This window comes from Oryctolagus cuniculus, chromosome X, assembly GCF_964237555.1.
Source record: "Oryctolagus cuniculus chromosome X, mOryCun1.1, whole genome shotgun sequence".
Lineage (NCBI taxonomy): Eukaryota > Metazoa > Chordata > Mammalia > Lagomorpha > Leporidae > Oryctolagus > Oryctolagus cuniculus.
In genome coordinates, this window is record NC_091453.1 from 26,295,187 (window position 1) to 26,308,493 (window position 13,307).

The following is a 13,307-nucleotide window of genomic DNA, read 5'->3' on the forward strand; positions in this document are numbered from 1 at the left end:
GCTCGGGTTGGGAGGGTCTTGTCTTGTTGCTGCGGACTCCATTTCCGGTTTGGAGGGAAGTTCTTGTGAGTGCACAGCACCACTGTTTTATCCACCTGCGCTCTAGGCTCCAAGGCCCTGAAGCTGTCCAGGAACAGGTCTAGGACTCCCCCAGGACTGCTCCAGCTGCGGCCAGGGTGAGGCTAGCCTGCAGAAGAGCCCTGGCCTTGCTCTGGAAGGAGCCCAAAGTCAATGCCCAAATGTGCCAAAGAAGGCAAGCAAGCAGGGAGGTGGGGAGGCGGGCAGGCAGGGAGGCGGGGAGGCAGGGAGGCAGGGAGGTGGGGAGGCGGGCAGGCAGGGAGGTGAGGAGGTGGGGAGGCGGGGAGGCGGGAAGGGAGGAGGCCAAGCCCTTCGCGAAGTGTGAGAACCCTGGCCCTCACCCCGCTGCTCTCTCTGCAACCCCGGGTCACCTCCCTCCGTGGGCCTCAATTTCCTCTCATGCAAAAGGCAGATCTGGATTAGATCAGTCCCGGGCCTCTGCTAGCCCGGACGTTCTACGATTTTCTCATTTCCCTCAGACTCCAGGGGTCTGCAGACCCCATGCTAATGGGTATGAATAAAACATGGGCATGGGGAAGCTCTAAATATTGCAAGTATTGGCTCAGGGTGTGTTCTCACTTCGCTGCCTGGTAAGCAGCGTCTAGCTGGGCCCCGCCGCCTCTCCTGCTTGGGTCACCGCATTGTGACCCGGCTCCCTGAGGGCACTGATGGCGCGTGGGCACGTGCTGGCCCCGAGGGGGGCTTTGTTCTTAGGCATCAACCCCAAACCCACCTCACCAGTTCCCCTTGCAAATCCCTGCTCCTGCGCCTGATCCCCACCGGGGCAGGGACACTTCCTGGGCTGTCTGCCCTGGCACCTTCACGCCTCCCCCGTGGCCGCCGGATGCACAGTGGGAGGCAGCCTGTCCTCCGTATGAGGTGGCATCCTGGGCTCGAGGGGCCTTCAAAAAGTGCGTGGGCAAATGGAATTAAACGATGGTGCGAGCAAGTTTTGAAATCTATGTATAGATTTTTCTTAGTATGCATTTTCTACAAACTTTTTGAAGACCCCTTGTATCGTCCATGGGCGCTCCAAGATACCTTTTTGAAAGTTGCTTACTTAAAAAACTATTTTTAGAGAAGATTTAGATTCACAGAAAACTTGCATGGAAAGAGGAAATACAAAGAGCCAACAAATATACGACAAAGGCTCGGCATCAGCAGCCATCAGAGACATGCCACTCAAAACCACAATGAGGCGTCATCTCACTCCTGTCAGACGCTGCTACCTGGAAGAGGGAGGGTTACAGACACTATCTGAGATGTGGAGAAAGGAGGAGCCTCACACACTGTTGGTGGCAATGGAAGTCAGTGTAGCCACCGTGGAAAACAGTATGGACAGTTCTTGAAAACAAAACAAAACAGCAACTAGAAATAGAACTGCCACAGGATCCAGCAATCCCAGGGCTGGGTATGAATACATTGTATCAAACAGATACCTAGAATGAACCAAGGTGTCCATCAGACGAACTAACGGATGAAGAGAACATGGCATATGTACATATAAATATACATCTATGTTCATAACGGAATACTATGCAGCTATAAAAAAGAATGAAATTCCATCATTTGTAGCAAAATGGGTGGAAGTGGAAGACATCACGTTGAGCCAAATAAGCCAGACACAGAAAGACAAACACTGTGTATTTGTCTTCCTTCATAGGTGGGAACTAAAATAAAATTTTAAAAAAAATGCCCGTGTGTATCAGTTTTGCTGCAAATATAGCATATTCCCAAACTTTGTCAAACAAATTGCTAGGAATTATATACTGGTAGAATTTTAATGATTTTGTGACTTTTTAAAAAAGATTTATTCATTTATTTGAAAGGCAGAGGCACACAGAGAGAGAGAGAGAGAGAGAGAGAGAGAAAGGTCTTCCATCTGCTGCATCACTCCCCAAATGGCCACAATGGCCAGAGCTGGACCGAACCGAAGCCAGCAGCCAGGAGGTTCATCCGGGTCTCCCACGTGGGTGCAGGGGCCCAAAGACTTCAGCTATCTTCCACTGCTTTCCCAGGTGCGTTAGCAGGGAGCTAGATCAGAAGTGGAGTACCTCCGTACCCCCACCCCTTACATTTTGTTTGTTGAATTCTTTATTTAGTAGGCTCATTAAGACTTTGACTATAGTGTCAATTTAAAATGTGATCTCAAAAAAAAAAAAAAACCACTAGAAAATATTAAGCTGAGAAACCATCCCCTGCCTCAGTTTCCATGGTGTTGGCAGCTTGCATTAGTCTCAGTGGGTCCAGTCTTGGGACAGAATTATTTACTAAAGTCCATGGTTTCCACGAGAGCCTAGTCTTTGTGCTACACATTCTGTGTGTGTGTTTTTTTTTTAAGATTTTTATTTATTTATTTGAGAGGTAGAGTTAGAGACAGTGTGAGGGAGAGAGAGAGGTCTTCCATCCACTGGTCCCTCCCCAGATGGCCGCAATGGCTGGAGCTGAGCCGATCCAAAGCCAGGAGCCAGGAGCTTCCTCTGGGTCTCCCACGTGGGTGCAGGGGCCCAAGGACTGGGGGCATCTTCCACTGCTTTCCCAGACAGCTAGATTGGAAGAGGAGCAGCCGGCCGGGACTAGAACCGGCACCCATATGAGGATACCGGCACCGCAGATGGAGGCTTAACCTACTTCGCCACAGCGCCAGCCTCCCGTTCTATGGGTTTCGCCAAACACATGGCAGTATCCTACAGAGTAGCTGTGCTGCCCTACAGAGCCCCCGGGGCCCGCTGATAGGTCCATCCCAGGCTCCCAAAACCATTGCACTTTTTACTGTCTCTGTCAGAATCGTTATGGTCCACAGTCTTTGCAGACTGGCTTTTTCACTTAGTAATACGCTTTTAACTTTCCTCCACGTCTTTTCATGGCTTGCTAGCTCATTTCTTTTTATCGCCTAATAATATTTCATTGTCTAGATGGACCACTTCTCAGAGAGCGTTTTCCATTGATCGATCACTTGAAAAGACCTAGAGGACTTGAACAACCATTCTCCAAACACGAAGTGTGTAAGGAATCTAGATTTCAGGATGGTTCTAAGTCATGGACAACGGTGTGTCCAACACACACGAAAATTCCCCAACATCCTGAGAATGCAATTCAGAGCACAAAAGTTCTAGCTTATGTAATTGCACTTCAAATGGGCTTCAGGGGGTGGTGCTTGGTGCAGTGGTTAAGATGCTACTTGGAACAGCCGCATCCCATATTGGTGCGCCTGGTTTGAGTTCTTGCTCCTCTCTCTCTCTCTCTCTCTTTTTTAAATTTATTTGACAGGTAGAGTTACAGACAGTGAGAGAGAGAGAGACAGAGAGAAAGATCTTCCTTCCGTTGGTTCACTACCCAAATGGCCGCTAACAGCCGGTGCTGCGCCGAGCCAAAGCCAGGAACCTGGTCTCCCAGCACTTGAGCCATCCTCCACTGCCTTCCTGGGCCACAGCAGAGAGCTGGACTGGAAGAGGAGCAACCAGGACTAGAACCCGGCGCCCATATGGGATGCCGGCGCCGCAGGCGGAGGATTAACCAAGTGAGCCACAGCGCCAGCCCCTTGCTCCACTCTCAATTCCAGCTTCCTGCTAATGTGCACCCTGGGAGGTAGTAAATGATTGGTCAGGGAGTTGGGTCTCTGCCGTTCATGAGGAAGACCCGGATGGAGTTCTGCACTCCTGGCTTTGGCCTGGCCCAGTCCCAGCTGTTGTGGGTATTTAGGGGGTGAAACAGCAGATGGGAGATCTCTCTGTAAATCTCTATCTCCATCTATCTCTGCTTTGTAAGCTGAAATAAAAGAGGATTGAGTTAGCAATCCTTTCACAGCGCTTCAGGCACGCATTCACACTGCACGTGACCCAGGGTGATATTAGATATTGTGCAAACAGTGGCAGTTTGGGGAGTAAAAGAGGAGTACTATTAATAATTATGCCCAGACAACAAGTGGAAAGCAGGCCTCTCCCAGACAATATATAGTCCGCCTATTTATAACCGGGCTCCGTCTTCTTAGAATAGCAGCTGAGTGAACACAGGATATTTTGGTGCGTCTCCAAAAATACTAGATGGTGCATCAGTTAAGGTCACACTAGCTGCAGTGACACAGAAAGCAGCGGGTCCCACTGTATTTCCCACTCACAGAAAGTCCGAAAGTCCGAATCATGATTGGCCTTGGGGCTGGGGTGGGGAGTGGAAGGAGGAGGGCTCTGCTCCGTGCGGACGTTCAGGGCCCCAGGCTCGCCTTTGGCAGGCGCCTTCCGCGTCAAGTGGCTGATCATCCCGGTTTGTGTCCGACTGAGTTTTCTCCGGGTGCAGACGTCCGGTGCTGACACTGAGACTGTCCCTGGCAAACCAGAACAGTTGCTCACCTATGTCCCAGGTTGTCCTAAAGATGGACACCCAGCTGATAGAAGGCGGAAGACAGAGAGAGAGTGCAGACGGGAGTAAGGGGGTGATTTGTGCATGAGGCTACTCATCACGTCTGTCTGCCTTCGGTTGGCTAGAACTCAGTCTCATGGCTACACCTAACTGCAAGGGAGGCTGGGAAATGTAGTCAAGCTGCATGTCCGGCAGGCACGGGATAAAGATTGGCGATGAGCTAGCAGTCTCTCTCATGGAAATTGATCATGTTTTCTGTGTCCGTCAGCTGTTTTGGTTACTACAACTAAATACCTGGCACAAGCTACTTAAAGAGGAAGGAGGATTTTTTGGCTCATGGCTTTGGGGATTCGCAGTCCAAGATTGGCTGGTCCCATTGGTCTGGTGTCTGGTGAGAGGGCAGCAAATGCTGAAACATGTGCAGAGGAACGAACCCTGGGCTATCACAGTGGCTGGGCCCGATTCAGGGTTTTGCAGCTGAACCTCTTGCAAGAAGTATCTTCCCATGACCTAAGGGCCTTCCACTAAGCCCCCCTCCTAAGCACCATCATTGGATCAAGTCTTCACCCTCTCAGCACCATTAGCTTCTGACTTGGGAGACTAAGCATCTGCAATGACCCCTCCAATGAGATCAATGGCGTATGTCTGGGAGGGATCCCCCCACCCCAGAAATGGAAGTCTCAGGACAGGCATTTAATGCGGCACTGCTTGGGACACCCGCATCCCTTATCTGAGTGCCTGAGTTTCAGATCTGGCTCCGCTTCTGATTCCAGCTTCCTGCTAATGCACACATTAGCAACCTGCAAGAGGCAACAGGTGAGGGCTCACATATTTGTATCTCTGCCACCCATGTGGGAGGCCCAGATGGGGTTCCCACCTCCTGGCTTCAGCCTGGTCCAGCCCCGGCTGTTGCTTGCATTTGGAGAGTGAACCAGGGGATGGAAGATCTTTCCCCCTCCCCTCCCTCTCTCCCTCTCTCCCACTCTCTCACTCTCCCACTCTCCCACTCTCTCACTCTCTCACTATGTCTTTCCAAAAAAGAAATGGGTTTTTAAACTTTATGACTTGGGAGTCTCATTTGCCTAGTGTTCAACTCCGGGTGTCCATAGCCTGGGCCCCTGCTAAGACCCTGGGGTCCCAGGAAAGCTGGGGGCCTGGCACTGTAGAGGTGACATCCAGTAGCCACAGAGATTCAGAATGCGGCTTGGGAGTAAGGCCTTTCCTTCCTGGACTCCCCCTTTGGGGCCACAGACTCCACAGTTCTGGATGTCAGATGTCCCAAGTCAGTATCAGCAAGCTGAAACCAAGGTGTTCACAAGGCCAAGCAGCCCCGCCCCCCACTTCTCTTCCTCTCTCTAAAGTCTCCCACTGCCTCCCTCTTATAAGGACGCTGTGGTCATATTTAGGGTCCACCAAGTAATCCAGGGTAATGCATCTGTTTCAAGATTCTATTTCAAATGTGTGTGTGTGCATGTGTGTTTATTTGAAAGGCAGAGAGAAAGAGAGGGAGAGAGAGAGTGCGAGAGCGAGAGCGAGAGAGAGAGAGAGAGAGAGAGAGAGTTTCTATCCATTGGTTCATTCCCCAAATGCCAGCAGCCGCTGGATTTGGGCCAGGCTGACGCCTTGAGCTAGGGACTCAGTCTGGGTCTCCTGCACCTGTGACGGGACGCAGGTACTTTGCCATCACCTGCCACCTCTCAGGAACTGCGTTAGCAAGAAGCCGGGCTGGGAGTGAAGCTTGGACCTAACCCCAGACACTCCAGTGAAGGATGAGGCCACCCCGGGCAGTGTCTTATGATAAATGCGCACCCCATCTCAGGATTCTTACCTAATTCCGTCCAGACAGTCCTTTTGTGCCACATAAGTTATGACAGGTTCCAGGGATTAGCTCATGGAAGTGGACATGATTTAAAAAAATTTTTTTTTTAGAAAATGTCAACTTTATTAAGTTAAATATTTTACAATGAAAATGCGTCTTAACCATCCACAACTACACAAAGACCAACACAACCCACCCCCCACCCCCCACCCCCCACCCCCGGCAGGCATTGGTGGAGGAGGAGGCTCTCCGCCATCCCTGGGGCTGTCCCCTCCTCTGCCGGCACCATCCCTGGTCCCCTCAGCTGTGTGGGGGTGGGGAGGGTACTGAGCAAGCCAGGAAAGCCCTCACTGTGCTCAGTGGGATTGCTTTAAAAAAAAAAAAAAAAAAAAAAACAAGTCTCAAATCACACCAAAAATTAACCCATAGCCGTAAGCCCGAAACCACGCAGAGAAATACCTCTGAAAACTCAAGCAGGCAGGAGCTAAGCAGCACTTGGAGGGAGACTGCCCAGGGACCCTCCCCACTGGCAGCCACTCCGCGCAGCCCACGGAGCTCTCAGCCCTCAAGCCCGCAAGTTCAAGTCCAGTGGCACGGGTGGGCAGCCCTTCACGCACGTTGGTCACGGGCTTGTACTTCTTGAAGTGTGTCCACTGGCCCGTGGCATGGTTCATCTGGAACACTGCGTGCACCCACGTGGCCGTCCGCCTGGGGCAGGTCCTCCGTGTGCTGGCTCCGCTTGAACTGGATCACGTCTCTCCCTGCTCTTGGCGCGGGCTCTCTCGGGAGAGAGAGGAGGAGGAGCGCCTTCTCAGGCCCCCTTCCTGGTCTCCTGGGCAGCCAGCGTCTGCCCAGGGACAATTTCTTCCCAGGCTGCAGCTGGGCAGGGGCTGGATCTGCAGGACCCTAGCCACTGGGGGGCCATCTGGGTGGTGGGAGCCCAAGGTGGGCGGATGTCAGGGCTGAGGAGGGTGTCGTAATTGTCGGCACAGTGGGGCTCAAGGGCGCCCTCTATTTGACCGGTGTTGGTGTTGGTGACTTGGAGCTCACGCCGCGGGGCCTTTTTTGCTGTTTAAGGCATGACAGGCTGCAGGGATTAGGACATGGACATTAAGATTTTTTTATAAATTTATTTGAAAGGCAGGGTGACAGGGAAGGAGACACATCCGCACATGGAACTCTTCCATCTGTTGATTCATTCCCCAAATGACTACAACAGTCAGAGCAGGGCCAGATGGAACCAGGAGCCTGAAGTTCCATCCGGGGTTCCCACACGGGTGGCAGGGCCCCAAGGACTTGAGCCATCCTCTGCTGCTTTCCCAGGCGCATCAGTAGAGAGCTGGCTTGGAAGTGGAGCAGCTGAGATGGGAACCGGCGCTCATACGGGATGCCGGCACTGCAGGCATCCATTACAATGCCAGCTCCCATCACTGGGTTTATTGCTGTTGCTTTTTATGCAGGTGCAGGAGGAGGGGGGCACTGTTCTGCCTGATGGTACCACTGTGGCAGAAAAGACTTTAGCGAGCAGGGGACCCTTTATGGGGATGCACGGTGGTGGGAAGCGGGTGGGAAGAAGACTACCTCCTGTCCGCCCGATGTTCATGAGCTCATTTCATTTTTCCAGAGCCTTATGAACAGGTAGTATTATTTCCCCCTGGAAATCTCAAATCCAGAGAGGCTGAGGGGTTTGCTTAAGGGAACACAGCAGGTAAGAGTTGCAGGTGGACTTAAACAAGGCTTTTCAAACTCCAGAGTCCATGTTCTTTCTCCAGAAACACAGGACGTCCCACCGCGGCCAGGCTGAGATGGCGCATACATTTGTACATCGTCTTCCTCTGTTTTGTGTCACTCTAATGAAATGCCTGAGGCTGAGTCCTTTTATAAGGAAGAGAGGTTGATTTAGCTCAGACTTCTGGAGGTTCAAGGGTGAGCATCTGGTGATGGCCTTCTTGCAAAACCTCACAAGGCGAGAGGCAGGGAGAGAGTATGTGTGTGTGTATGTGTGTGTGTGTGTGTGTTCCGGTCTCTCCTTCTAATAAAGCTACCAAGATTCAATCATTGGGCTCCACCCCAATGACCTTATCTAATCCTAATCATCACCCAAAGACCCCCACCATTCAACATCACAGTTGGATTAAGTCCACCTCGCCCCCCCCCCCCCCAAAAAAAAACCCTCACAGTGGGGTTTAAATTTCAACAAAACAGCCCGGGGGGGTGGGGCGCGGCACACTCAAATCCTCTCCCAACTGTAGCACGTGTGTTGGCCAGATGGTCCCATGTCTTGAGTAGGGTGTCTGGCCTTTGCCTGACAACTTAGCTGTGGGACGCAATGCTGGCCCTGTTCTCTACATTTGAGGGAAGCCACCTTATGGCCTCTGGGGACTTAGGGGCAGGCCATACCTTTAGTCTGATCCCTACCTTGAGCTATTTTTCCATACGAGGGTTTTCTCTTGGCAGTCTCCTGCTATTCGCAAGGGAAAGCATGACCAAATATTTTGTCTGTGTGTAACACGGATCGCGGTCTAACCAAGCTCTGGTATCAGTTTCCTCACTGCCTGCTGCCTGACCACACGGTTTTAGGTTTTTTTTTTTTTTTTTTTTTTTTTGGTGTTGGTTTCTATGTGAGTCGGGGTAAAACAGGCTATGCTGCAGGAATAGATTAGACCCGTATCTCACTAACTGGAGCCAACTGGAGCTCATCTGTCATTGGTGTCAAGTGTGAGTTGGGTCATTCCCCAGGGCAGCCCTGAGCCACGGAGTGAAGCAGGGACCCGGATTCTTCGGCTGTGCCATCTCAGCTGATGGCTGTGTGGTTGTCACTGAAGGCGACAATACGGTGGGACGATGACACAAGGCATTTTTCATCGCAGGGCCTAGGAGGAGGGCTTTACATAATTTCCACTTACATCCCATTGGCCAGAACCCAATCCTAGGACCTCAGCCTAACTTCAGGGAAGGCTGGGAAATGTAGTCTTTCCTGTGACCCCGAAAGAAGAAAAGGAGACAGAATGCGGTGGGTGAGCATAGCGCTATTTCTGTCACTCACCCTTTGCTCAGCTCTCCACTCTTGCTCATCTGGCCGTGTCAAAGACTTCATGCTCCCCCGCTTATCCCCCACACCAATGCACCACCCCAGATTTCATTTGCACTGAAGAGTACAAAGGACTGACAACAGTTTAAAACGTGACCCCTCTTGGAGACACCAGCTTCCTAAAGCGATGGTAGGCTTTTGGCTAGAGGGTCATGTTGTGATCGAATTTCAGGAACCAGCAGGTCAGTAGGGAAAATATTTTGGGGTTCCTGAAATGGACAACCAGGCAGATCCTCCATACCATTTTGCCACTGCCTAGGGTCCCTTAATACAAACCACTTTGGAGTCCAGAGACACTGAGTTAGCAGTAGAAGCGGCCATGTTATTAGCACAACCCAACGATTGTAGCACGATAATCATCTGGCTGACCAGAGGTATTGTGAAATGGGGAGCACTGATTGTCCACTCCTAGAAGTCAGCCTTCTCTCCCTCCCTTCTCCCTGCAAAACAAAAGACACGTGATCTAGAGGGGGTTTGTCACGGGCTGGCAAAGGAAGAGGAGGGCTTTCCCCAAGTTGCCGCCTCTTGAGTATGTCACTGAGACTGTATGTCATATGAGACTGTGGCTCATCGGGGGCTCCCTTTGCTCCTCCTGGCTCCCTAGGAGAAGGCCCTAGGAGAAGGCACAGAACGCTCATGATGACCACGTCTTTCATCGGCTGCACCGTCCGCTAACACGCTCCCCAGCGCCCTGGTGCCAGTGCACGCTAGCAGCCTAGTTAAGCTGGAACTACATTTCCCAGAATGCCTGTCTCCACGTGGTTGCCCATTGGAGTTGGCCACTAGAGTGCTTTGGAAATCAGACAGGAAGCAGCTCCGTGCGAGCCAGGCGCTGCTGCAGCCCATGTGTCAGTTTTGCTCTCTTAGAGCCAGCTTTTCCTGCGGGTTCCTTTTTTTATTTTTTTTAAAGATTTATTTAGTTATTTATTTGAAGGCAGAGTTACAGAGAGGCAGAGAGAGAGAGAGAGAGAGAGAGAGAGAGGTCTCCTATCCGCTGGTTCACTCCCCAGATGGACGTATCAGCTGGAGCTGTGCCGATCCAAAGCCAGGAACCAGGAGCTTCCTCCGGGTCTCCCATGTGGGTGCAGGGGCCCGAGCACTTGGGCCATTGACTGCTGTTTCCCCAGGCACATTAGCAAAGAGCTGGATCAGAGGTGGAGCAGCTGGGACTCGAACCAGCATCCATGTGGGATGCCAGTGTCTCAGACAGCAGCTTTACCTGCTACGCCACAACACCAACCCCAATGGCTGTCTTCTCACTGTGTCCTCACAGGGCAGAAGGGACCAGGGAGCCCTCTGGGACCTCTTTCACAAGGACACTAAATCCATTCAGGAAGGGCTCCACCCTCAGGACCTCCCAAAGGCCCCACCTTCTAACCCCATCGCCTTGGGGGTTAAAGATTTCAACGGAAAAATGCTGGGTGACAGAAGCATTCTGTCTGCAGTAGAGGGAGTCCGGGCAATGCAGTGGACGCTGCTCCTTCCAATTCAAAGATCCCGTGGCTCCAGCCCAGGGTTTTCTGCACAGTGGTGGTAGATTTCCTGCTCTCTTTAGCTAGGCATGGCATCAGACACCCTAAGGAGAATAGCTAGAAAGTTCTGGGCGACCAAGAGCTTGAAGAAAACATAGCAACTCTCCTTTTAAAAAAAGATGTATTTATTTTATTTGAAAGGCAGAGTTACATGGAGAGAGGGAGAGAGGGAGGGAGAGAGAGAGAGACAGGTCTTCCATCTCCTGGGTAACTCTCTTTAGGCCTCCGTTGCCTTTAACAGAGGGGCAGCCAGAGGGAGGTGGCAAGTGAGCTCACTCTGAAGCACCAAGGCCCTGGGGAAAAATTAAAAGCCACTCCAGTAGGAAGGAGTGGCTTCCAGATGGAAAGTCTCCCAGGTATAGCCTCAACTCCCCAGAGCAGGGAAGGTAACAGCTGCAAGGGACTGTGGTCGCCATGGTAATGCTCTCTCAGATTCCAACTGAATGGAAGGCTGAGCTGCCAATCACGGTGTCTGTATTTACAAGGGGGACCCAGCCCAGGGCCCGGCGGTGGGGGTGGGGGGGAGCAGGCAGGAGAAGAAGAGACTGCCCTTGTGTGCACACATGCGGTGGGCTCATGGGAGCATTTATGCTCAGGGCTGTGTCCTTGTCTATGTGAGGCTTTCACATTGTTTATTTTCATTTTTTGGTTTGAAAAGCAGAGTGATGCAGACAGAGAGGTCTTCCCTCCGCTGGTTCACAGCCGAGATTCCTGCAACAGCCAGAGCTGGGCCGGGCCGAAGCCAGCAGCCCCGACCTCCCTCGGGGTTTCTCATGTGAGTGGCATGGGCCATCATCTGCTACCTCTCAGGATGCACATTGGCAGGAAGCTGGATCAAAAGCCAAGTGGCTGAGACACGAACGCAGGCACTCAGATAGGGGGTGGGGGTGGGGGTGTCCCAAGTGGTAACTTCATGGCTGCACCGAAGGCATCCATGCGTGTGTTTGTGGTCGTAAGCATGGAGAGCTGAGTTCCATGAATGTATCGGGGTGCCACGCGTCAGGATGCTGGGCTCACTGCCCGTGGAAGTCGGGCCAAGCAGACTGCTCCCTTTACAGAAGGGGACAGGACACCAGGATGGAGAATGGTTTGATGGGGAAGAAGAGGAAGGGTTCCTGGGGACAGACTGAAGTCAACTCAAGTTCATTTACGCAGCACCTCTGTGCTGTCAGCTATTGGGCAGGGGGTGGGCGGGATGGGGAGGCCAATAAGACAGACTGGGGCCCTGCCTTCTGGAAGGTCAGGGTCTTTTGGGGTAGGGGCTGGTCTTAGTCTGTCTGGCTGCTTAAAAAAACACAAGGGGACTTCAAAAAGTTCATGAAGGGGCCAGCGCTGTGGTGTAGCCGGTAAAGCCACAGCCTGCAACACTGGCATCCCTTATGGGCGCTGGTTCGGGTCCCAGCCAATCCAGCTCTCTGCTATGGCCTGGGAAAGCAACAGAGGATGGCCCAAGCGTGGGAGACCTGGAAGAAGCTCCTGGATCCTGGCTTCAGCTTGGCCTAGCTCCGGCCATTGCATCATTTGGGGAGTGAACCAGCAGATGGAAGATTCTCCTCGCCCCCAATCTCTCCGCAGCTCTGTCTTTCGAATAAATTTTTAAAAATCTAAAAAAATTCACGGAAATAACCTTTCTCTCTGTCTCTCTCTCTCACTGTCCACTCTGCCTGTCAAAAAAAAAATTCACGGAAATACATATTATGAAAAAAAAACTAGACATGAACATCAAACCTTTTAGCACCAAAATCAACTATTCAAATCGCATGTTCCATGAGCTTTTTGAAAGTAGCCTCGTGCCACACCCTGGGTGGCTTATAAGCCTCAGAAATGGCCTTCGTGAAGTTCTGGGGTCCAATGTCAAGGTGCCCACGGGCTCCACGGCGGGCGGGGCTTCACCTCCTGGTTCCTGGAGCTCCATCTTTTCACTGCAACCCCACAAGGTGGAAAGAGGAGGTGGCAACTCTCCGGCACCTCTACTAGAGGGCCACCAAGCCCGTTCATGAAGCTCCACCCTCATCCCCTCCCAGGGCCCCGCCTCCCAGTCCCACTAGCTTGGAGGCCATGGACTTCAGCAGAGGGATGGTTGGTGGACACACTAGTGCAGTCTGGGGCAGGGCTCTTTCCTGGGTCTCCCTGGCGCCGGGCCGGGGCTGTGGCAAGCACCCACCCTCTTATTCTACCAGGTAGCACCTCTCCGAGGAGAGCGCGCCCACTTGCTTCTTCTCTTGGCTCCTTTCAAAGCAGTTCTTGGGACGTTTGCAGAAGACCCTCCTGTTCTCCCACGTCCTTTCTCCTCCACGCTACAGGTTCCAAACCCCATTGCATATCCCGGCTCCTTGGACTGGCTGCTTCTGCTTTGCCCTCTTCCCCCTCTACTTCTTCCTGGTGTCGGATGCTTCTCTTGGCAAGGGACTTCCTCAGTAGGAGCCACCAG